Genomic DNA, 25,633 nt, shown 5'->3' with positions numbered 1-25,633 from the left:
AAGAGGGGGAAGCAACCCTTCGGGGTGCCCCTCATCACATTCTACAGGGACGCACTATACCCCTCCTTCCCATGACACAGCCTACTACACATCCCATACAGTCTCCTGCCTATGCCCTCTCCCTTATACTCCCTGCCCAGGCACTCTGCATACCCATCTGTCAAACACCTTTCCAGCACACTGTGCACCCCTACTCCACGCACACACAATGTCTCTTCTTCTGCTGCCCCTCACTCCAACGCCTCCTTTCCTGTATTCACAAGCCCCATACTCCCTCTCCAGGGTCTCCCTACTATCCCTCTTCCTTTCAGTGCCAAAGCTTGCTCCTTCCTACTGACCCTCTCCCCAAGTACTTTCTACCACTTTCAAACCCATCCTTCCATGGCCATAACCTTCCCCTTTCCTCCACCACCTCCTTCTGGCTATCCTGTACTGTGCCACTGACACCTACTGCCCACAACTGCTTCTTCCATGCCCTAACCCCCACCAGCCTCCGTATAACCCATGTTCCTGCTACCCCGAGGCTCTTTTTCCAATATTTACTCCACATTACCCCAAAAAGTATTTTCTCCATGCAGTTCCTTTTCACTACCTTACATAAATTGGCACACTGTCCCTCCTTTTCACTGCCACAAGCCTCTTTTCCCAGTGCCCTCCTTCCCCAAGCCTCTTCTGCCAATGCCCGGTCCCTCTCACTACCCTCAGCCTCTTCTGAAAATGCCCCCCCTTCGCTACCCCAAGCCTCTTCTCCCAATGCCCCTCTCACTTCCCCAAGCCTCTTCTCCCAATGCCCTCCTCCCTCACTACCCCAAGCCTCTTCTCCCAATGCCCTCCTCCCTCACTACCCCAAGCCTCTTCTCCAATGCCCTCCTCCCCTCTCACTACCCCAAGCCTCTTCTCCAATGCCCTCCTCCCTCTCACTACCCCAAGCCTCTCCTCCAATGCCCTCCCCTCTCACTACCTCAAGCCTCTTCTCCAATGCCCTCCCCCCCTCACTACCCCAAGCCTCTTCTCCAATGCCCTCCCCCCCTCACTACCCCAAGCCTCTTCTCCAATGCCCTCCCCCCCTCACTACACCAAGCCTCTTCTCCCAATGCCCTCCTCCCCTCTCACTACCCCAAGCCTCTTCTCCAATGCCCTCCCCCTCTCACTACCCCAAGCCTCTTCTCCAATGCCCTCCTCCCCTCTCACTACCCCAAGCCTCTTCTCCAATGCCCTCCTCCCTCTCACTGCCCCAAGCCTCTTCTCCAATGCCCTCCTCCCCTCTCACTACCCCAAGCCTCTTCTCCAATGCCCTCCTCCCTCTCACTGCCCCAAGCCTCTTCTCCAATGCCCTCCCCCCCTCACTACCCCAAGCCTCTTCTCCAATGCCCCCCCTCACTACCCCAAGCCTCTTCTCCAATGCCCTCCCCCCCTCACTACCCCAAGCCTCTTCTCCAATGCCCTCCCCCCCTCACTACCCCAAGCCTCTTCTCCAATGCCCTCCCCCCTCACTACCCCAAGCCTCTTCTCCAATGCCCTCCCCCCTCACTACCCCAAGTCTCTTCTCCAATGCCCTCCCCCTCTCACTACCCCAAGCCTCTTCTCCAATGCCCTCCTCCCCTCTCACTACCCCAAGCCTCTTCTCCAATGCCCTCCTCCCCTCTCACTACCCCAAGCCTCTTCTCCCAATGCCCTCCTCCCCTCTCACTACCCCAAGCCTCTTCTCCCAATGCCCTCCTCCCCTCACTACCCCAAGCCTCTTCTCCAATGCCCCCTCCCTCTCACTACCCCAAGCCTCTTCTCCAATGCCCTCCTCCCCTCTCACTACCCCAAGCCTCTTCTCCAATGCCCCCCCCTCACTACCCCAAGCCTCTTCTCCAATGCCCTCCTCCCCTCTCACTACCCCAAGCCTCTTCTCCAATGCCCCCTCCCTCTCACTACCCCAAGCCTCTTCTCCAATGCCCTCCTCCCCTCTCACTACCCCAAGCCTCTTCTCCCAATGCCCTCCTCCCCTCACTACCCCAAGCCTCTTCTCCAATGCCCCCTCCCTCTCACTACCCCAAGCCTCTTCTCCAATGCCCTCCTCCCCTCTCACTACCCCAAGCCTCTTCTCCAATGCCCTCCCCCCTCACTACCCCAAGCCTCTTCTCCAATGCCCTCCTCCCCTCTCACTACCCCAAGCCTCTTCTCCAATGCCCTCCCCCCTCACTACCCCAAGCCTCTTCTCCAATGCCCTCCCCCCCCACTACCCCAAGCCTCTTCCCCCAATGCCCTCCTCCCCTCTCACTACCCCAAGCCTCTTCTCCAATGCCCTCCCCCTCTCACTACCCCAAGCCTCTTCTCCAATGCCCTCCTCCCCTCTCACTACCCCAAGCCTCTTCTCCAATGCCCTCCTCCCTCTCACTACCCCAAGCCTCTTCCCCCAATGTCCTCCCTCCCTCACTACCCCAAGCCTCTTCCCCCAATGCCCTCCTCCCCTCTCACTACCCCAAGCCTCTTCTCCAATGCCCTCCCCCTCTCACTACCCCAAGCCTCTTCTCCAATGCCCTCCTCCCCTCTCACTACCCCAAGCCTCTTCTCCAATGCCCTCCTCCCCTCTCACTACCCCAAGCCTCTTCTCCAATGCCCTCCTCCCCTCTCACTACCCCAAGCCTCTTCTCCAATGCCCTCCTCCCTCTCACTACCCCAAGCCTCTTCTCCAATGCCCTCCTCCCTCTCACTGCCCCAAGCCTCTTCTCCAATGCCCTCCTCCCTCTCACTGCCCCAAGCCTCTTCTCCAATGCCCTCCTCCCCTCTCACTACCCCAAGCCTCTTCTCCAATGCCCTCCTCCCCTCTCACTACCCCAAGCCTCTTCTCCAATGCCCTCCCCCCTCACTACCCCAAGCCTCTTCTCCAATGCCCTCCTCCCTCTCACTACCCCAAGCCTCTTCTCCAATGCCCTCCTCCCCTCTCACTACCCCAAGCCTCTTCTCCAATGCCCTCCTCCCCTCTCACTACCCCAAGCCTCTTCTCCAATGCCCTCCTCCCCTCTCACTACCCCAAGCCTCTTCTCCAATGCCCTCCTCCCCTCTCACTACCCCAAGCCTCTTCTCCAATGCCCTCCTCCCCTCTCACTACCCCAAGCCTCTTCTCCAATGCCCTCCTCCCTCTCACTACCCCAAGCCTCTTCTCCAATGCCCTCCTCCCTCTCACTGCCCCAAGCCTCTTCTCCAATGCCCTCCTCCCTCTCACTACCCCAAGCCTCTTCTCCAATGCCCTCCTCCCCTCTCACTACCCCAAGCCTCTTCTCCAATGCCCTCCTCCCCTCTCACTACCCCAAGCCTCTTCTCCAATGCCCTCCTCCCCTCACTACCCCAAGCCTCTTCCCCCAATGTCCCCTCCATCGCTCACTGCCCCAAGTGTGTTTTCCTAATGCCCCTCATGTCTAGTACCCTAGGCCCTCTCCCCTTCCCCTGTCCTTCCTCCTGTTTTGAGACTCTGCCCCTTCACACTACCCGCTGACTTGTTTGGAATCCTCCACCCCCTATCTCTGGGCCAAGCCTATCTCCCCATGCCCCTCACACCACAACTTTACCTGTCCCTCCTCCCTGTGCCCGACCCCTCCACCGTGTTCCGTGTGTCCTCTACCCCTGTGGGGTTGATACCCCGCGCCCCACCCCTGCCTGTCCCTCCACCCCCTGCAGCCCTCCTTCCCTCCACTGCCGCCAACCTACGTCACGCTGCCTTGCGTCGGTGGCTCGCGGCACGGATGCTGACGTCACCTCGTGTGACGGTTGAAGCCCTCGCGCTGCTTCTGAGCTCCGCGTGCTGCTGCGACACCAGTTAGAGTGCGGAGACGCGCCCGAGGCAGCTGTCTGCACGCGGCCAACGCGAGGCGCCCGCTCATTGGCTGGATGAGGAGAGCTGGTTTACCGCACTCCGATTGGTCGAGCCGTGGGCGGGGGGCTGGTCACCGTACGGCCTATGGGAGCGCAGATGCTGTTGATGAGCCGCGACGCACGTGCGTACAAGTGGCTAGACAACAAGGAGTTGTAGAGGGACAAAGGCGGTGACGACAGAGTGGGCGGAGCCACAACCAGAGGACACGCCCATGAGCCTCCACTAGCCAATCGCAGAGTTGCTACAGCCGAGCCCAGAGTCAACGCCTGAGCCCAGCCCACTGCGAGCTCCGCCCCCGATAGTGCCCAACCCGGTCTGTGCACACAGCAGGGCAGGCCTCTGTGCACACACTGAGTCAGCGTGGAGCCCAGGGCCTGGCCCACCTCCCGGAGGGTTGCATTGGTGTGTATTGTGCATACACAGCTCCCTGCTCAGACACCAGCAGTGCTGCATTGGTGTGTGCTGTGTATTGTGCATACACAGCTCCCTGCTCAGGCACTAGCTGTGCTCCATTACTATGTGCTGTGTATTGTGCATACACTGTTCCCTGCTCCCACAGCAGCAGTGCTGCATTAGTGTGTTCTGTATATTGTGCACACACTGCTCCCTGCTCAGACACCAGCAGTGCTGCATTGGTGTGTGCTGTGTATTGTGCACACACTGCTCCCTGCTCAGACACCAGCAGTGCTGCATTAGTGTGTGCTGTGTATTGTGCACACACTGCTCCCTGCTCAGACACCAGCAGTGCTGCATTAGTGTGTGTTGTATTGTGCACACACTGCTCCCTGCTCAGACACCAGCAGTGCTGCATTAGTGTGTGCTGTGTATTGTGCACACACTGCTCCCTGCTCAGACACCAGCAGTGCTGCATTACTGTGTGCTGTGTATTGTGCACACACTGCTCCCTGCTCAGGCACTAGCTGTGCTCCATTACTATGTGCTGTGTATTGTGCATACACTGTTCCCTGCTCCCACAGCAGCAGTGCTGCATTAGTGTGTTCTGTATATTGTGCACACACTGCTCCCTGCTCAGACACCAGCAGTGCTGCATTGGTGTGTGCTGTGTATTGTGCACACACTGCTTCCTGCTCAGACACCAGCAGTGCTGCATAAGTGTGTGCTGTGTATTGTGCATACACAGCTCCCTGCTCAGACTCCAGCAGTGCTGCATTACTGTGTGCTGTGTATTGTGCACACACTGCTCCCTGCTCAGACTCCAGCAGTGCTGCATTAGTGTGTGCTGTGTATTGTGCACACACTGCTCCCTGCTCAGACACCAGCAGTGCTGCATTACTGTGTGCTGTGTATTGTGCCCACACTGCTCCCTGCTCAGACACCAGCAGTGCTGCATTAGTGTGTGCTGTGTATTGTGCACACACTGCTCCCTGCTCAGGCACCAGCAGTGCTGCATAAGTGTGTGCTGTGTATTGTGCCCACACTGCTCCCTGCTCAGACACCAGCAGTGCTGCATTACTGTGTGCTGTGTATTGTGCACACACTGCTCCCTGCTCAGGCACTAGCAGTGCTGCATAAGTGTGTGCTGTGTATTGTGCACACACTGCTCCCTGCTCAGACACCAGCAGTGCTGCATTAGTGTGTGTTGTATTGTGCACACACTGCTCCCTGCTCAGACACCAGCAGTGCTCCATTACTATGTGCTGTGTATTGTGCACACACTGCTCCCTGCTCAGACACCAGCAGTGCTGCATTAGTGTGTGTTGTATTGTGCACACACTGCTCCCTGATCAGACACCAGCAGTGCTGCATTACTGTGTGCTGTGTATTGTGCACACACTGCTCCCTGCTCAGACACTAGCAGTGCTGCATAAGTGTGTGCTGTGTATTGTGCACACACTGCTCCCTGCTCAGGCACTAGCAGTGCTGCATAAGTGTGTGCTGTGTATTGTGCACACACTGCTCCCTGCTCAGACACCAGCAGTGCTGCATTAGTGTGTGTTGTATTGTGCACACACTGCTCCCTGCTCAGACACCAGCAGTGCTCCATTACTATGTGCTGTGTATTGTGCACACACTGCTCCCTGCTCAGACACCAGCAGTGCTGCATTAGTGTGTGTTGTATTGTGCACACACTGCTCCCTGCTCAGACACCAGCAGTGCTGCATTACTGTGTGCTGTGTATTGTGCACACACTGCTCCCTGCTCAGACACCAGCAGTGCTGCATTAGTGTGTTCTGTATATTGTGCATACACAGCTCCCTGCTCAGACAGCAGCAGTGCTGCATTAGTGTGTGCTGTGTATTGTGCACACACTGCTCCCTGCTCAGACACCAGCAGTGCTGCATTAGTGTGTGCTGTGTATTGTGCACACACTGCTCCCTGCTCAGACACCAGCAGTGCTGCATTAGTGTGTGTTGTATTGTGCACACACTGCTCCCTGCTCAGACTCCAGCAGTGATACATTAGTGTGTGCTGTGTATTGTGCCCACACTGCTCCCTGCTCAGACACCAGCAGTGCTGCATTGGTGTGTGCTGTGTATTGTGCACACACTGCTCCCTGCTCAGACACCAGCAGTGCTGCATTAGTGTGTGCTGTGTATTGTGCACACACTGCTTCCTGCTCAGACACCAGCAGTGCTGCATTGGTGTGTGCTGTGTATTGTGCACACACTGCTCCCTGCTCAGACACCAGCAGTGCTGCATAAGTGTGTGCTGTGTATTGTGCATACACAGCTCCCTGCTCAGGCATCAGCAGTGCTGCATTAGTGTGTGCTGTGTATTGTGCACACACTGCTCCCAGCTCAGACACTAGCAGTGCTGCATAAGTGTGTGCTGTGTATTGTGCACACACTGCTCCCTGCTCAGACACGAGCAGTGCTGCATTACTGTGTGCTGTGTATTGTGCACACACTGCTCCCTGCTCAGACACGAGCAGTGCTGCATTGGAGTGTGCTGTGTATTGTGCACACACTGCTCCCTGCTCAGACACGAGCAGTGCTGCATTACTGTGTGCTGTGTATTGTGCACACACTGCTCCCTGCTCAGACTCCAGCAGTGCTGCATTGGTGTGTGCTGTGTATTGTGCACACACTGCTCCCTGCTCAGACACGAGCAGTGCTGCATTGGTGTGTGCTGTGTATTGTGCACACACTGCTCCCTGCTCAGACACGAGCAGTGCTGCATTACTGTGTGCTGTGTATTGTGCACACACTGCTCCCTGCTCAGACTCCAGCAGTGCTGCATTGGTGTGTGCTGTGTATTGTGCACACACTGCTCCCTGCTCAGACACGAGCAGTGCTGCATTACTGTGTGCTGTGTATTGTGCACACACTGCTCCCTGCTCAGACACCAGCAGTGCTGCATTAGAGTGTGTTGTATTGTGCACACACTGCTCCCTGCTCAGACTCCAGCAGTGCTGCATTACTGTGTGCTGTGTATTGTGCACACACTGCTCCCTGCTCAGACTCCAGCAGTGCTGCATTGGTGTGTGCTGTGTATTGTGCACACACTGCTCCCTGCTCAGACACGAGCAGTGCTGCATTACTGTGTGCTGTGTATTGTGCACACACTGCTCCCTGCTCAGACACCAGCAGTGCTGCATTAGAGTGTGTTGTATTGTGCACACACTGCTCCCTGCTCAGACACCAGCAGTGCTGCATTACTGTGTGCTGTGTATTGTGCACACACTGCTCCCTGCTCAGACACCAGCAGTGCTGCATTAGAGTGTGTTGTATTGTGCACACACTGCTCCCTGCTCAGACACCAGCAGTGCTGCATTACTGTGTGCTGTGTATTGTGCACACACTGCTCCCTGCTCAGACACCAGCAGTGCTGCATTGGTGTGTGCTGTGTATTGTGCACACACTGCTCCCTGCTCAGACACGAGCAGTGCTGCATTACTGTGTGCTGTGTATTGTGCACACACTGCTCCCTGCTCAGGCACTAGCAGTGCTCCATTACTATGTGCTGTGTATTGTGCATACACTGTTCCCTGCTCCCACAGCAGCAGTGCTGCATTAGTGTGTTCTGTATATTGTGCATACACTGCTCCCTGCTCAGACTCCAGCAGTGATACATTAGTGTGTGCTGTGTATTGTGCACACACTTCTCCCTGCTCAGACACCAGAAGTGCTGCATTAGTGTGTTCTGTATATTGTGCATACACAGCTCCCTGCTCAGACAGCAGCAGTGCTGCATTAGTGTGTGCTGTGTACTGTGCACACACTGCTCCCTGCTCAGACTCCAGCAGTGCTGCATTAGTGTGTGCTGTGTATTGTAAACACACAGCTCCCTGCTCAGACAGCAGCAGTTCTGCATTAGTGTGTTCTGTATATTGTGCATACACTGCTCCCTGCTCAGACACTAGCAGTGCTGCATTAGTGTGTGCTGTGTATTGTGCATACACAGCTCCCTGCTCAGACACCAGCAGTGCTGCATAAGTGTGTGCTGTGTATTGTGCACACACTGCTCCCTGCTCATACACGAGCAGTGCTGCATTACTGTGTGCTGTGTATTGTGCACACACTGGTTCTGCACAAACTCTCATCAGTGCTGTATTGCAGTACTAGTGCTGTGTGCAGTATTCTGCATGAACTTGTCCTGCACATACTCCCGGCAGTGCTGTATTGCAGTACTAGTGCTGTGTGCAGTATTGTGCACGCACTGCTCCCTGCACAGACTCTCATCAGTGCTGTATTGCAGTACCAGTGCTGTGTGTAGTATTCTGCATGAACTTGTCCTGCACAGACTCCTGGCAGTGCTGTATTGCAGTACTAGTGCTGTGTGCAGTTTTGTGCACGCACTGCTCCCTGCACAGACTCTCATCAGTGCTGTATTGCAGTACCAGTGCTGTGTGCAGTATTCTGCATGTACTTGTCCTGCACAGACTCCCGGCAGTGCTGTATTGCAGTACTAGTGCTGTGTGCAGTATTGTGCACGCACTGCTCCCTGCACAGACTCTCATCAGTGCTGTATTGCAGTACCAGTGCTGTGTGCAGTATTCTGCATGAACTTGTCCTGCACAGACTCCCGGCAGTGCTGTATTGCAGTACTAGTGCTGTGTGTAGTATTGTGCACGCACTGCTCCCTGCACAGACTCTCAGCAGTGCTGTATTGCAGTAGTAGTGCTGTGTGTAGTATTGTGCACGCACTGCTCCCTGCACAGACTCCCGGCAGTACTGTATTGCAGTATTAGTGCTGTATGCAGTATTGTGCACGTACTGCTCCCTGCACAGACTCTCAGCAGTGCGGTATTGCAGTACTAGTAATGTGTGTAGTATTGTGCACGCACTGCTCCCTGTACAGACTCCCGGCAGTGCTGTATTGCAGTACTAGTACTGTGTGTAGTATTGTGCACGCACTTGTCCTGCACGGACTCCCGGCAGTGCTGTATTGCAGTACTAGTGCTGTGTGTAGTACTGTGCATGCACTGCTCCCTGCACAGACTCTCATCAGTGCTGTATTACAGTACCAGTGCTGTGTGTAGTATTCTGCATGAACTTGTCCTGCACAGACTCCCGGCAGTGCTGTATTGCAGTACTAGTACTGTGTGTAGTATTGTGCACGCACTTGTCCTGCACAGACTCCCGGCAGTGCTGTATTGCAGTACTAGTGCTGTGTGTAGTATTGTGCATGCACTGCTTCCTGCACAGACTCCCATCAGTGCTGTATTTCAGTACTAGTATAGTGTGTAGTATTGTGCACGCACTTGTCCTGCACAGACTCTCATCAGTGCTGTATTGCAGTACCAGTGCTGTGTGTAGTATTGTGCACGTGCTGCTCACTGCACAGACTCCCAGCAGTGCTGTATTGCAGTACTAGTGCTGTGTGCAGTATTGTGCATGCACTGCTCCCTGCACAGACTCTCAGTGCTGTATTGCAGTACCAGTGCTGTGTGTAGTATTGTGCACACGCTGCTCACTGCACAGACTCCCGGCAGTGCTGTATTGCAGTACTAGTGCTGTGTGTAGTATTGTGCATGCACTGCTCCCTGCACAGACTCTCAGTGCTGTATTGCAGTACCAGTGCTGTGCTCGCCCCCTGCTCCTCCATCAGTACACAGTCACATCTCGTCACGGACAGCTCCAGCTGATGCAACACCGAGGATTGTTTCACAGGCTGCAGAGAGGAGGCGGGGTGGAGGGGGCTGGCAGCATCTCTGCCCACGAGGGGGGGGGGGGGGGGCACTGGGGCATCGGGGAGGAGCAGGGAGGGCTCACGATGGAACATCCAGGGCTCATGAGAGTGGGACAGAAGTCTCTAGGGGATGGAGGGAGGGTCTCATAGCATCTCTGTCGTCAGGTAGGTGGCGGTCCCTCAAAGAGGCAGCATCATTGGTGTGAGAGGTGTGAGGGGACAGTGGGGGATCTATGGAGGGGCAGTGAGAGCTTGAGAAGGTGTAAGAGGTCTGAGAGGGCAGTGAGGGCTCGAGAAGGGTGTGAGAGGTCTGAGGGGGCAGTGAGGGGCAGGGAGGGCTCATGAGAGAGGGGCAGAGGGTCCGTGGATGGGGAGGGTGGCGCTGAGTGACTGTGAGAGGACAGCCTACCTCAAAGAGGCAGCATCAGTGGTGTGAGAGGTCTGAGGGGGCAGAGAGGGCTCATGGGAGAGGGACAGAGGCCTTGGGGGAGGGGCTGAGGGACTGTGAGAGGAACGCCTACCTCAAAGAGGCAGCATTAGTGGTGTGAGAGGTCTGAGGGGGCAGTGGGGGATCCATGGAGGGGCATTGAGGGCTCATGAGAGAGGGACAGAGGGCTTGAAGGGGGGCTGAGTGACTGTGAGAGGACAGCCTACCTCAAAGAGGAAGCATCAGTGGTGTGAGAGGTCTGAGGGGGCAGAGAGGGCTCATGAGAGAGGGACAGAGGGCTTGAAGGGGGCTGAGTGACTGTGAGAGGAAAGCCTACCTGAAAGAGGCAGCATTAGTGGTGTGAGAGGTCTGAGGGGGCAGTGGGGGATCCATGGAGGGGCATTGAGGGCTCATGAGAGAGGGACAGAGGGCTTGAAGGGGGGCTGAGTGACTGTGAGAGGACAGCCTACCTCAAAGAGGAAGCATCAGTGGTGTGAGAGGTCTGAGGGGGCAGAGAGGGCTCATGAGAGAGGGACAGAGGGCTTGAAGGGGGCTGAGGGACTGTGAGAGGAAAGCCTACCTCAAAGAGGCAGCATCATTTGTGTGAGAGGTCTGAGGGGGCAGTGAGGGGCAGAGAGGGCTCACAAGAGTGGGACAGAATTCTTTGGAGGGGCAGAGGGAGCTCAGGAGAGTCAGAGGGCTTGAAAGAGAGGGCACATGAGATATCCTGCCTCAGCAAGGCATCATCACCAATGTGAGGGCTCAGGTGGGGGCATTGAGGGCTCCTGGAGTGGGCACTGAGGGCGCCCCAAAGGTACGGGGAGGGTTTGAAGCACTTTTTCCCATACCCAGCCCAACCCAAGTCTCCCCAAGCTCTAGCCAGAGACGTAATGCAAAACATTGCCCCTCCGACTCTTCCATATCTCACAGATATTGGTCATGGGCTGAATGGGGCCCCCCCTGAAAAGTTGAGTGGCACACATATACTTCAGCAGATGGGTTATTCCGTCACAGCAGTGAGGGATATCCTGTCCGCCAAAATATAAATTCCGTTCTATCGTATAAGATTTATTTTTCGGCAGACGGGATATCTGTCACCATTGTGACAGAGTAACCCCTTCTCTAAATCCTAAATCGGGGAATGTGTGATGGAACAAAGCATGTGCCAACCACGCATGCCTGAACAACATGGTCGGAACAACAACTGCGTTGTTTCCACAAATGCCTTTACCATGCATGCTTTACAATGATTTTTTCGTTGTAAAAGCATGCCTAGTAAAGGCATGTGTGGATCGGCATGCGTAGTTATCGCAAGCCATCCCCCCATCTGCCCTAAAAACACAACTACCCTGATACCCCTACCCACCCTGAGCCCTAAAACCTACCCCAACCCCCCACCCGCTCTAAAAACAACCGACCCCACCCCCAAAAATAAAATTCCCCCCACCCCAAAAACACTAACTACCCTGATTCCCCCACCCCAAAAAACAATAACTACTCGGACCCCCCACCCTCAAAAACACTAACTACTCCGATCTTCCACCCCCCACAAACAAAACTACCCCAATCCCCCACCCTCAAAACCTAAACTACTACCCCGATCCTCCCACCCCACCCCAAAAACCAAACTACTCCGAGCCCCCACCCCAAAAACCAAACTACCATAACTCCTACCCCCCAAAAAAAAACTACACCGACCCCACCCCCAAAAACCAACAACCCCTACCCCCAAAAACCAAACTACCCTGACCCCTCACCCCAAAAAACAAACTACCCTGATCCCCCACCCCCAATGACCAAACTACCCCGACCCCAACTCCAAAAACAAAAGTACCCCAACCCCGCCCCTAAAATTAGAATTGCCCCGATCCCCCATCTCTAAAAAACAGAAGTACCCGATCCCCCCACCCTGCCCCTAAAAATAAACTACCCTGACCTCACCACATCCCAAGCCCTTAATCCACCCCCACTCCTAAAAACTACCCCCAACCCTGCCCCAGACCCACTAACCTGACCGCGTCCTCTCCCGATGCGGACTCCCTTTCTCTCTGCCTTAACCGCGCATGTACGTTGGTCAGCATAGGTGTAGTTAAGGCAGAGAAAAAGGGAGTTGTTAACGCAAGCGTGATTCCGCTTTTGTTAACACCGACGTTGTGATTCTGGAGTTCCATATGTTCCCCAAATCAGGCTCTATATGTCTTTATGCCTCTAAACAAATTAATTTGAGATTGTGTAATTTAAGTGGCGCTGATGTAGAGCACTCCGATGGCCTCGGGTCAAGTTTGTGCTATATAAAAACTGCAGACAAAATTCCAAAAGATGAAAACACAGTATTAGCATGAAAAGAAGATACAAACAGATACCCATTTAGGGACTGATTTTAACAAAGTTAAACCAGAAAACCTGCATAAATCGCAGTTCCCCGCTTAAATTGTGTGACCTTAGGCAAATATTTTGTTTCACCAAAACCTTTTTCTTCATAATCGGGGATGAAATCCCTTTCAAATGTGGGGGTTCAGAATACCAGAAGTACAAAAACGTATTGTGTTTCATTGAACAGAATAAAGCATTGCCCTAGAAGAATCTGGGCCACAATCAGGGTTCACACGACAAGTCTTGCCTCTTTGTTCACTAATGGCGCTATCTCCAGTGTGAGGCCGGGGCAGGAATGGCTCTAAGTTCCTGTTTAAAAACTATGGGGGTCATTACAACATTGGCGGTAAAAGCCACTTACCGCCGTGCAGAAGACCGCCAATACACCGCCGCGGCCGCGGAATTCCGCCACAGCTATTATGACCAACTTCTCGGAATCCGCCGAAATTCAGACACCCACACAAGTCCGCCACACCAAACGTCAGTGATAAACTGGCGAAAACAAAACATCCACCGTCACGCCAACAGAAACACACCCATGCTATCAGGACACACGAATCCAAGCGGCGGTCTTTCAACACGGTATACCATTGGCGGTACACACCGCCGCGCTCAAAATACACACATATCTCCAAAACTCCGCCACATTGGACAATTCAAACTACACACACCTGACACACATACACACATCACACCCACACACTGAGACCACTATAAAACACACACCCACATTACCCACAAACCCCTACGACCAAAAATCGTAGACGAAGGCGACAGACAGAGAGCACAGCAATAGACAACCCCACCACACAGAGGCACACAACATCCACACACAAAACACCCCACACCACTACACATCACCACACTCATCACCACATACACCACCCCACACATCACCTACACTACCCCATGGCACGGCGAAGACACCCCAGGTTCTCGGAGGAGGAGTTCAGGGTTATGGTGGAGGAAATCGTACGGGTAGAGCCACAGCTATTTGGATCCCACCTCCTCCCCCATAACTAACAACATGGGAGGAGCAAGTCTTGACCATTATGCATCCTGAGGGCCTCGGAGGAGTAGGTGGAGGAATGGACACTGGTAAGTCAAATCTTAACTATCATATCCCCCACCCTACCTGCATGCTATCACACACCCCCACCCTCACCCCTTCCCCTATCACGCCAAATCTTCACTAATGTACTAATAACACAAACCACACATCCCAACACCAAGCCCTCCATGACACATCAAAGCATGGACACCCATCACTAAAGCATGCCCACTGCACATACCCATAACCCCCCCCCCAACCATCATCACACAAGCCCCCACACAGGAATGCTAGCACCGGGGTACACGCTCACCCACCCATTGCACACCATGACACACACAGATGCAATAATCATGCTTTTATACCTCTGCAGGACCACTACCTAACGTCACCAGACAGGAGGGTCCAGACATCTCTACCCCACCCACAGAAGAGGCCTACAGTGATGACAGCAGCTCTGGCCAACTGGATCCAGATGACCAGCCCGGACCATCGTGGGCCTCGGGACAGTCGGTTCCCCACACCCAGTCACAGGCCACCACAGAGCTTCCACCCTCTGGTAACACCAGCACAGCACCCACCCAGCGGGCTCATACCTCCGTCCCTAGCACAAGTCAGTCAGCTGTTTGTCCACCACTACAGGGAACCCAGGATAACCCACCACCCCAACAACAACAGGGACCTGGGGGCAGTGGTAGTGGGCACACGGTCCAGGGGACGGAGGCACAGGAACACAGGGGAACTGGGAGGGCTGCTGTGCGACAGGGGGTGGACAGGCCAAGGGAACCCACTCTCCACAAGGCCCTCTCCTCCATCATGGGAGTATACCACCACTCCCAGGAGACGATGGCTACGGTCCTGGCCAAGTTTCAGGAGACCCTCGCCTGCAGGAGGAACAGTATTTGGGCTTCAGGGAGGAGCTCAGAACCATCAGCTCCGCCCTGGGCACCATCGTAGGGGTGCTGAAGGACATACAGAACACCATGAGGGACACCGTGGCACTCCAAGGGGCCCCTGACACTAGCATGGACGATGAACTGCCCACCACCTCCGCCGGCGCTAGTGGACAGGACGCCCTGCCACAGGACCACCACACCAGCACCCCACCCCCTGCAGACGGAGAACCACCCCTCAAGCGGTCCCTGAGATCCAGGAACAGGACAGAGCACGATGGCAAGACCCCCGCCAAGAATGAGACCACCCTGATTGTCATCCCACTATCCCACTTTGTTACCCTGTCCATACTCAAACTGCCCCAGCTCCACTTCCTATGCCCATATGGGCAGTGCACCTGTGAGACTAATAGACTGGACTCTGCCATGGACATTCCTCCACCGTCACCCATCACCATTTTGCCACTCCCTCCAATAATTAGCACGTCAATAAACACCCTTGAACCACAAAACAAGCTGGAGTCAGTCTGTGTTTTTTAACATTTGTATTATCTATGACAATGACAAAATCCTTTCGAAGATTGTAATGTAAACATACCTATGTCACACATCACAAGTCCATGAAGGATGCAAGTAGATGACACACGTGGGTAACCACACCTGTGAAACCGTAATGGAAATGTACAACTCAGTTACCAAATACTGCTTCAAATTGACAGACAGGATAGAGGTAGAACTGTGAAAGTAAATGTACTAGTAAAGAAATTGTTCTCACCTGTGTGTCACTGGAAATATTGCTGTATGACAGAGTCCCTGTTGTCAATGTCTTCTTCCTCAGCTTCCTCCTTATCACTGTCCACAGGCTCCACAGCTGCCACAACACTGTCATCTGGACCATCCTCCTGCAGAAAAGGCACCTGGCATCGCAAAGCAAGATTGTGAAGCATAGAGCAGGCGATGATGATCTGGCACACCTTCCTTGGTGAGTAGAATATGGAACCACCTGTCATATGCAGGCACCTGAACCTGGCCTTCAGGAGGTCGAAGGTGCGTTCGATCACCCTCCTAGTCCGCCCATGGGCCTCATTGTAGCGTTCCTCTGCCCTGGTCCTGGGATTCCTCACTGGGGTCAGTAGCCATTACAGGTTGGGGTAACCAGAGTCCCCTAATAGCCACACCCGGTGCCTCTGGAGTTGACCCATCACATAAGGGATGCTGCTATTCCGCAGGATGTAGGCGTCATGCACTGAGCCAGGGAACATAGCATTTACCTGGGAGATGTACTGGACTTCCAAACATACCATCTGTACATTCATTGAATGATAACTCTTCCGGTTCCTGTACACCTGTTCACTCCTGCGGGGGGGGACCAGAGCTACATGTGTCCCATCAATGGCACCTATGATGTTAGAGATATGTCCCAGGGCATAGAAATCACCCTTCACTGTAGGCATATCCCCCACCTCAGGGAAAACGATGTAGCTCCTCATGTGTTTCAGCAGGGCAGACAACTCTCTGGACAACACGTTGGAAAACATAGGCTGGGACATCCCTGATGCCATGGCCACTGTTGTTTGAAATGACCCACTTGCTAGGAAATGGAGCACTGATAGCACCTGCACTTGAGGGGGGATTCCTGTGGGATGGCGGATTGGTGACATAAGGTCTGGCTCCAACTGGGTTCACAGTTCCTGGATTGTGGCACGGTCAAACCTGTAGGTGATGATTAAATGTCGCTCCTCCATTGTCAACAGGTCCACCAGCGGTCGGTACACCGGAGGATTCCGCCATCTCCTCACATGTCCCAGCTGACGGTGCCTATGAAGGACAACAGCGACCACAGAGTCAACCAATTCAGAGGTATGTACCCACAGCTACACAGAACACGACACAAAATACAAAAAGGTGTCTGTATGTGTGTTGACTCCAGGCCTAGGTATGTGTGACGCAGTTGAAAATGAAGCCATGTGGGCCCCTGAAATGGCAGCTGCCTGACCTCTAAAGTGGGACAATGGGATGTGTGTCGCGCCGCGCCATGCGGCGCAAGCCGAGCATTCGGCTCGCGCCGCACAACGCGTTCTCGGGACGCGGCGTGCCCCGAGCCTTCTCTGCACAGCGCGAGGCCCCAGATTTTACTTGGGGCCTCGCTCTGCCTTCTGTTGCGTCCCCGTTTTCCCTTGACCCCTCCTTACCTGTTTCTTTTTCTTCTTTTTCTTCTTCTTTTTCTTCCTTCCTTTCTGAGGCATTTTTCTGTCCTTCCTTTATGTCTTTCCCCCTTCCCATGTTACCTTTTTCCTCCCAGCATTCCTTGTTCCCTATTTTTCTATGGTTCCTGTTCTATTCTATCCTATGTACTTCTTCCCTATCTAAGATGGTGTCTTTTTACTTCCTGTTGGTCACTTCCTGTTTCTTGGTATATAAGGGCTCTGTTTTCTCTTTTTCCTTGCGCTGCAACACTATCTTCTCTGATTGTGTCTTCGCTCCTGATTCTTAGCCTTCGGTTCTGGATCTTGTCAAATTTGTTTCTACCAGCATTTTTGTATCTTTTTGATTCCTGTTTTTGTTCTTGTTTCAGGAATCCACTGTTTGGAGGTTTTTTCCCCTGTTTTGGGGTTTTTTCCCTCTGGCACTATTTCTAAAGGGCACGGTCTGTTCTTGGCGGTTCCATTGCCGACAGCACCGTGGCTACTAGAAAGAGTCGCCCCTTTCTGGGCCAAAGCCGAACCTTCAAGACCCACGCCACTGCAGTTTCCTGGCGCAAGCAGCACGTAAGTCGTGACAATGTGAGGTAACTGCGCTGGCGTTGTACACCGTCGCTGTAGGCGGTCGTAGACCGCGGCGCAATGCTGCATTGGTTAACATAGGACCCTATGGGTCCCAGGATCCAATGACGAAGTGCGCCGGCGGTGATGATACGCACCGCCGCGGAAGTGACCGCCATTTTCTGTTGAATCACTCGATACCTGATCTTCAACAGGAGAGGACCTACACTGCAAGTGCTGCTGTGACCTCGGTCTGGAAGAGACAATGGCACGTGCGTCTGGGGAAAGGGCCCCTGCCTTCACTGCGCAGGAGTTGGAGAAGCTTGTGGACGGGGTCCTCCCCCAGTACACGCTACTCTATGGTCCTCCAGACCAACAGGTGAGTACATAGGGTGCAAGTTGTATGGGCTATGCCTGGGTGGAGAGGGCTGGATGTAAGTAGGAAGGGGGCAGAGTTCTGCGAGCATGAAGGAGTGTGAATGTATGTGCCACATGGTAAGGGCAGGGATGTGGGACACTCACTTCGACGGTGCAGTTGTTAATGACTTCTCTTCTTCCCCTGTAGATGTCATGTAGGTCAGCGCCCACCAGAAGAAGGATATTTGTCGTGCCATCGCCAAGGACGTCCGGACCCTGGGGGGCCACCAGAGATGGAGCACCCACCGCCATAAAAGATGGGAGGACATTCGCCGCTGGAGCAAGAAGACGGCGGAGGCTCAGCTGGGGATGGCCTCCCAACGTGACCCCCCTGATGTTCCGGATCCTGGCGGTGGCCTACCCTGAGTTGGATGGGCACATGAGGGCATCACAGCAGACACAAGGGGGTGAGTACACTCACATTCTCATGACTTTGCGCGCAGTGGAGGGGTCTTGGTGGGGAGGAGGACTGTGGGTTTCCCTAGGCCAGGGCGAGTTCCGTAGGCTAAGCCCCTCCGTAATGCAGGCCATGTGCCACTCCACCCCACCTCTGTAGAGTGCCAAGTACAGGTATACATGCCCCTGTTTCATCTATGTGTGCAGATGTCTATCATAGCCATGTAACCCATATCCTAGGAACTGCATCTGTAGAGCCCAAGAGCACGGCGTAGTGCAGGGGGCTGCTGTGTCTGTATTGTCCGCCAACGGTAACGGTAAGCCATGCACTCAACCTGTCTTTCTTCTGTTTCCCCACCCCTTTTTGTGCTCTCCCTGTTCTCTTGTGCATCAGCATCATCAGGCGGAGGTACAGGGACACCGGAGCACGAGGGGGCTGCATCCCACATGGCCATGGAGGGCCACACCACGGACTCTGAATACACCAGTGAGACGGAGGGCGAGGGGAGCTTCACTGCGGTCACTGGATCAGCAACCAGCGACACAGACTCGTCCTCCGATGGGAGCTCCCTTGTGGTGGCGGCACCATCTCTGCCCACCACTTCTACAGGTACAGCCGCCACCCCCACTACCAGCACCGCCCTCCCAGCAGCCCCTCAGCGTGCACCCCGTGCCCACTCACCCAGGAGGGTGGGCATCACCTTCGCCCCAGGCACCTCAGCCCCTGCCCCAGTCACCCCTGCTGCCATCAGTGAGGAGGCCATTGACCTCCTCAGGTCCCTCACTGTTGGGCAGTCTACCATTGTGAATGCCATCCAGGGTGTAGAAAGGGAGTTGCAACACACTAATGCATTCCTGGAGGGCATTCATTCTGGTCAGGCTGCCCATCATCGAACCCTGCAATCTCTGGCCTCAGCACTGATGGCAGCCATTGTCCCTGTCTCTAGCCTCCCCCCTCCAACTTCCTCCACCCAGACCCAATCCTCTGTACCTCAGCCTATCCCAAGCACACCATCAGACCAGCCTGCACACACGTCAACACACAAGGGCAGCTCAGGCAAACATAGGCACCACACATCCCACAGGCACTCACACAAGCATCACCCACATACAGACACAGCAACATCCACTGCCTCCACTGTGTCCCCCTCCTTGTCGTCTCCCTCCTCCCTCCCAGTGTCGTCTACACTCTCACCTTCATGCACTACCACTACAACCACTAGGACTCGCACCAGAACACCCAGCACTACACCCCGCTCACCTGCACTCAGCACCCCACTACCATTTACACATCCCCTGTGTCCTCTCCCAGTGTGTCTGTTACGCCCCCTCCCAAAGTACACAAACGCGGGCACCCACACACCCAACATCAATCCACCTCACGACAGCCTCCAGAACATGCACCTGCACCCAAAGCATCAAAAGATACACCTCCTACAACCACCTCCTCTTCCTCCACTCCCAGACCCCCTCCAGCTACCCGTCCCAGTGTTCGTCAGAAACTTTTCCTGAGCAACCTTGACCTCTGTCCCACCCCCCCCCCCCCTCCAATTCATAGGTCCCATAGTAGCACCTCAGCCAAAAAACGTCTGGTACCAGTGGTGCCTGTTAGAGGTATGTGGAGTGCACCGGGCACCAGGGCAGCCAGTGTGGCACGGAGCCAAAGCACTGCCAGTCCACCCCCTGTGAAGCACCAGAAGTTGGACAGTGCCCGACGGGAGAGGGTGAAGACTCCTGCAGGCAAAGCCGCTCACAAGGGTCCCGAGGGGAATGTCGAGTCAGCTGTGACTCCTCCCAAGGTGGGGAAGGGGCAGAAGAAGTCGCCAAAGTCTGGGAAGAGCAGCACGACGGAGAAGGCCGCCATCCTCCCCGCTGCCCAGGACGCCACCACCAGCCCCATCGTCACTGGTCCGGAGACCACCGCCAGAGTCAGTGCCCAGGAGGGCAGCACAATCGTCACTGGTCCGGAGACCAGCGCCAGAGTCAGTGCCCAGGAGGGCCCCGGCAGCCACAGCCCCGCTGGGCAATGAGGGACCGCCATGGCACACACCGCTGCACAGGTCAGAGACAGCAAAGTCAAGCACCGCTGAACAGGCCAAGCACTGCTGAATAGGGCAAAGACCACCAGGGCAAGCACCGCTGAACATGGCAAGCATCGCGGAACATGGCAAAGACCGCCATGGTAAGCACCGCTGAACAGGGCAAGCACCGCTGAACAGGGCAAAGACCGCCATGGCAAACATCGCTGAACAGGGCAAGCATCGCTGAACAGGGCAAAGATCGCCATGGCAAGCACCGCTGAACAGGGCAAGCACCGCTGAACAGGGAAAATGCCGCCATGGCAAGCACCGCTGAACAGGGCAAGCACCGCTGAACAGGGCAAGCACAGCTGAACAGGGAAAAGACCGCCATGGCAAGCACCGCTGAACAGGGCAAGCACCGCCAACTCAAGCATTGTTAGCCCATGTGCGGCAGGGGCAGTGACGGAACTGGGACTGTCACGGGGAGCGTGATGCACTGTGGGCACCAGTCCCCCTCCAGAACCAGTGGAGAACATCATCTACTCTGTCTGTCCTTAACAGGATGAAGCACTCTGGGCACCAGTCTCCCTCCAAAACCAATGGAGACTGTTATCCACTTGTGAGACTGTGGCTTTGCACTCCCCAGGATAAAACAGTGGGCAAACCACCCACTGGCAGAGACTTGTGAGACTGTGGCTTTGCACTCCCCAGGATGGTACAGTGGGCAACCCACCTACTGCAAAGACTTGTGAGACTGTGGCTTTGCACTCCCCAGGATACATCAACGGGCATGCAGCCCCGTCGTGGATCTAGCATGGTGCTGTCATCCGGCTGAGGTGCCCCCCCTTCCATTCCCCCTGAGGTGCCTGTTGTATTTCTATCTGATGCCCCGGCAGTGTTCTCTCCGTTTCTGGACAGGTATCGTGTGTGGGCCTCGCCTATGCATTTTGGGCCCAGTGGTCCACGGACATTGCAATGTGCATAGCTGCACTACTAATCGTGATGTATATAGTTGGAATGGGTATATATTTATGTATATATGTGCTTACTGTATTTTGATACATTACAATGGTTGTACTCATTTCCTTTTGTCTTTGCATTCTTCTGGGGGGGTTGTTCCTGTGATGTTTGGTAATGCATTGGTGTGTGTGTTGTAGTGTGCGAGGGTCGGGGTGGGGGTGGGGGTGTTGCGTGTGTGTGTCCCTGACTTTTGCCTCCCTCCTCCCCTATGTCGTAGGTGCAGTACTCATTGTTGTCTTCAGTGCCTACGTTGCTGATGTTCGTAGAGGAGTAGGAACACAATCGCAGGGAGTATTTGGAGTTCCGGCTCCATGGTATTCTCCTTCCTCGTGGAGTGTGTAGAGGTGAGCGTTTTCCCATTGCAAAAGCTGTTTCCGCCGTGTTTTTATCCACGGAGAATCCGCCCCGGAAAAGGTGGCGGATTGGCCTGTTGTAATACTGTGGGCGGTACATTGTCTCCCGCCTGTCTGTTGGCGGTGACCGCCGCGCTGCTTGTCTGTACCGCCGTGGCGGGCGGTGTGTTAAAGTGGCTGTCTATGTTGGCGGTTTCCGCCACAATCATAAGTCCCTTTTTTGTTCCGCCGGCCTGTTTGCGGTATTACCGCCATTTTAACACCGTCTGCCAGGGTTGTAATGACCACCTATACCTTTTAGAGAGTACTTCTCAAAGCAGCACTATGTTGTGAAGTATTATTTTCAAAGCCTCCACCTGTTGAAGAAATACTCTTCTTTGAGTTTCGAAGAGGCTTTGAGGCTGGTTTAGAGTTTGGCGGAGGGGTTACTCCATCACAAACATGACAGATACCCGTCCGCCGTAATACGATCCCATTAAATCCTATGGAGATCATAATACAGGAGATCTATCACATGTGTGACAGTGTATTCCATCCACCAAGGTCTAATTTGGGCTCTCTATCATATGTGACGTGATGCTTGTTGTATGATTCGGCTCATGCACGGGCTCTAAGAGCAGGGCAGGACCTTGGCTTGGTGCTCTGTTAATTTGTTGGCTCGCCCACCTCTAGGGCTACAAAGAGGGGCGCTGTGGTCTCCAGGGTGGGACACTAAGGGCTCACGAGAGGGGCACTGAGGGATCACAAGAGGAGAGCTGAGTAATAATGAGAGCAGTACTGAGGGCTCATGAGAGGGGCACTGTGACGGGCCGGCACTGCCCGACCCATCCGTGGAGACAGTAGGAAGGAAGGAGGAGCCAATCCTTTTTCAGGGATTCAAGACGGCGTGTAGAGGAGCGCGCCTTCGGGAGAACGCTGACGAGGAAGAGAGATGGAGAGCAGAGAACGAGAAGAACGCAGAGGACGCCGGAGATCGGGAAGAAGACGATGGACGGCAGAACAGGCCCCCGATACAGAGCCTAGAAACAACAGAAGGCGAGGACGCTTTCGCAACACTGACCGCGGTGCAGGAGGCGCACAGCAAAGACTCCAGCCACGCTTCTGGAGAAGCATGGCAACGCCAGGTGCGTTTCTAAGCGGGTGAAGGGAAAACAAAAAAGGGGGGATTGGCAGAGAGAAAAAGCGGGACAGTTACAGGAAGGGGAGCGGAAGGGACAGAGAGTGGGACAAAACCCAGGAATGGGAGTGAGAAAGGACAAAGAAGGGAAGTAGGAGAGGAAATATAAAAGAACTCCACAAGAGACAAAATACAACAGGAGAGAGGAAAGAAGGGACAATAAACAGGACATAGACACAGGAGAAAAAAGGACAGCGCCAAGAAAAGAGACAGAGAGAGAAAGAGAGAGGCAGGAGAGAGAAAGGGGCAAGAAGCCAAAGGAAGGAACAGAAATGAACCCCCCCGAAAGAAGGTTATTAAAAAAAGGAAAAAGAAATAATAGAGCACAACAGGAGTTAGTACCCAGGAGAAAAGGCAACACAGGAGACAATGACAAGTGTTTGATAAGGAGTACTTAGCTGATAGAACACAGGGATGGAATAGAGAGTAAAGAGAGGCAACCAAGTCAGACAACCAAGACAGAACATAGAAAGGAGCATTAAAACAAAGAATAAGAAATAAAGGAAAGAAACTTACCCTTACTTTATCTTGTTCTTCCTGGGAGCCGTGGAAGGAAGAGAAAAGGAAAAGGAGACTTGAAATCCAGCGAAGGAGAAACGAAGAGTGGACAGTAGACCTGATGTGCATATCATGTCATGCCAGAAGCAGCCAATAAATAAAACTCACCTGAACTCCTATCACACTGCCTTCGTGTCGTCACTGACATACCCGGTGACAGGTACTGAGGGCTCATGAGATGGGCACTGAGGGATCACAAGAGGAACACTGAGGACTCACATGAGAGAGACACTGAGGGCTCATGAGAGGGGCACTTAAGGCTCATGAGAGCAGCACTGAGGGCTCATAAGAGGAGCACTGAGGGGTCACAAGAGGGACTCTGATGACTCACGGGAGGGGCACTGAGGGCTCACGAGAGGGCTACTGAGGGCTTACAAGAGAGGTACTGAGGGCTCACAAGATCCGTAATGAGGGTTCATGAGAAGTGTACTGAGAGCTCGCAAGAGGGGTACTGAAGGCTCACAAGAGGGGTACTGAAGGTTTAGGACCCGCCCCCCCACTGGAAGCCCAAGGCAGGACTCCTTCACAAAGGCAGCATCATGCTGTGTGAGAGCGCAGGTGTGAGAGGGGACAGGGAATGTACATCAGATGGGCAATGAGGGCTCACATGAGAGACACTGAGGGTTCATGAGACAGACCGAGGGCTCACAAGAGGAGCACTGAGGGCTCACAAGAGGGGTACTGAGGGGCTTCCTCGAAGGTCACTGAGGGCTCACGTGAAAGAGACACTGAGGGCTCACGTGAGAGAGACACTGAGGGCTCATGAGACAGACCAAGAGCTCACAAGAGGGACACTAAGGGCTCATGAGAGGAGTATTGAGGGCTAACAAGAGGGGTACTGAGGGCCCATGAGAGGGTTACTAAGGGCTCACCTGAGAGAGACACTGAGGGCTCATGTGAGAGACACACTGAGGGCTCACATGAGAGAGACACTGAGGGCTCACCTGAGAGAGACACTGAGGGCTCACATGAGAGAGACACTGAGGGCTCACGTGAGAGACACACTGAGGGCTCACATGAGAGAGACACTGAGGGCTCTTGTGAGAGAGACACTGAGGGCTCATGTGAGAGAGACCAAGGGCTCACAAGAGGAGCACTAAGGGTTCACAAGAGGGGTACTGAGGGCCATGAGAAGGTTACTAAGGGCTCACCTGAGAGAGACACTGAGGGCTCACATGAGAGAGAGACACTGAGGGCTCATGTGAAAGAGACACTAAGGGCTCATGTGAAAGACACACTGAGGGCTCATGTGAAAGACACACTGAGGGCTCATGAGACAAACTAAGGGGCATATTTACAAGAAAGTGGCGCGTCGGTCCTGATGCACCACTTATCTTGCATCCCCATGTGCCCCCCTAACGACACCGTGGTTGCACCATATTTATAATACGGCGCACCATGGCGGTTGTTACATTTTTGCTGCTGTTGTTTCACTTTGCTGGACTAGTGCCAAAAATCTTGGCGCTTCTGCAGCAACGTACAGGGAGCCTATAGGCCAATACAGGAGTGTCACTTTAATGCGTGCCTTGGTCAGGTGTGAGGAGAGGCCTCTTTTGACATGGTTAGGCCCCCACTTTTTGCCTGATGTAGCCTAGAAATTGTAGTGCCCAGAACTACTGCTAATCGGGTTCCCTGGGCCTGAGCTCCTTCCCTAAAACCGTGCCTTCCAGCCCTAAGGCAGGGTGCACTGTACTGTATGTGAGGGCAGAGCTGCAAGAGCAACATGCCCCCACTGTGTCCTTGCCAAACCTAGGGCATAGTGAGTGGACATAGTAGCCATTTTTATACATGTGCTGGCCACTGGTCAACACGAGTTTCCTAGCTACATGATGGCCACTCTGAACCCTGGGTTGTTTGGTATCAAATAGCTCAGGATGATAAATCCAAACTGGTACCAGTATTGGATGTAACCCCAAAAGTACCCAGGGGTCACCTTAGAAGTGCCCCCTGACAAAGCTAACTACCCTGGCATAGTTGCTGACTGGTCTTGACCAGCCTGCCCCTTCCAGACACAAATCTGTACCCCTGGGGTGAGGGCTTCTGCCCTCTGGGATACAGAACAAAGCCCTTCCTGGGTGGAAGTGCTAACACCCCCTCCCTCAGGAACATGCACTGCCCTGTTGGCGAGCTTCAAAGGTCTTACCGCCTTTGAAACGCGACCTCCAGGCCTGCTGCTAGCAGCAGAGGGCTGCTCTGTTGCAAATTCCCACTTTTGGCTGGAGCAACGGGG

The 25,633-nt window shown here is 54.2% G+C and overlaps 1 protein-coding gene across 2 annotated transcripts in view; it reads right to left on the bottom strand.

The window, feature by feature from the left end:
- LOC138248932 (cystathionine beta-synthase-like protein) overlaps positions 1 to 3,891 on the bottom strand; it is a 147,621-nt gene extending 143,730 nt beyond the window's left edge. Inside the window, exon 1 of one of the 2 annotated variants that reach the window (XM_069202962.1) lies at positions 3,697 to 3,891. The gene's annotated coding sequence lies outside the window, so the exon portion shown is untranslated. Of the gene's footprint in view, positions 1 to 3,557; positions 3,640 to 3,696 lie in introns of those variants that run through there. The other variant, XM_069202960.1, reaches the window with a different exon arrangement.
- Positions 3,892 to 25,633: the final 21,742 nt, after the last annotated feature.

This window comes from Pleurodeles waltl, chromosome 8 (assembly GCF_031143425.1).
Source record: "Pleurodeles waltl isolate 20211129_DDA chromosome 8, aPleWal1.hap1.20221129, whole genome shotgun sequence".
NCBI classification, from domain to species: Eukaryota; Metazoa; Chordata; class Amphibia; order Caudata; family Salamandridae; genus Pleurodeles; species Pleurodeles waltl.
This window is presented reverse-complemented; position numbering and strand designations above follow the sequence as displayed.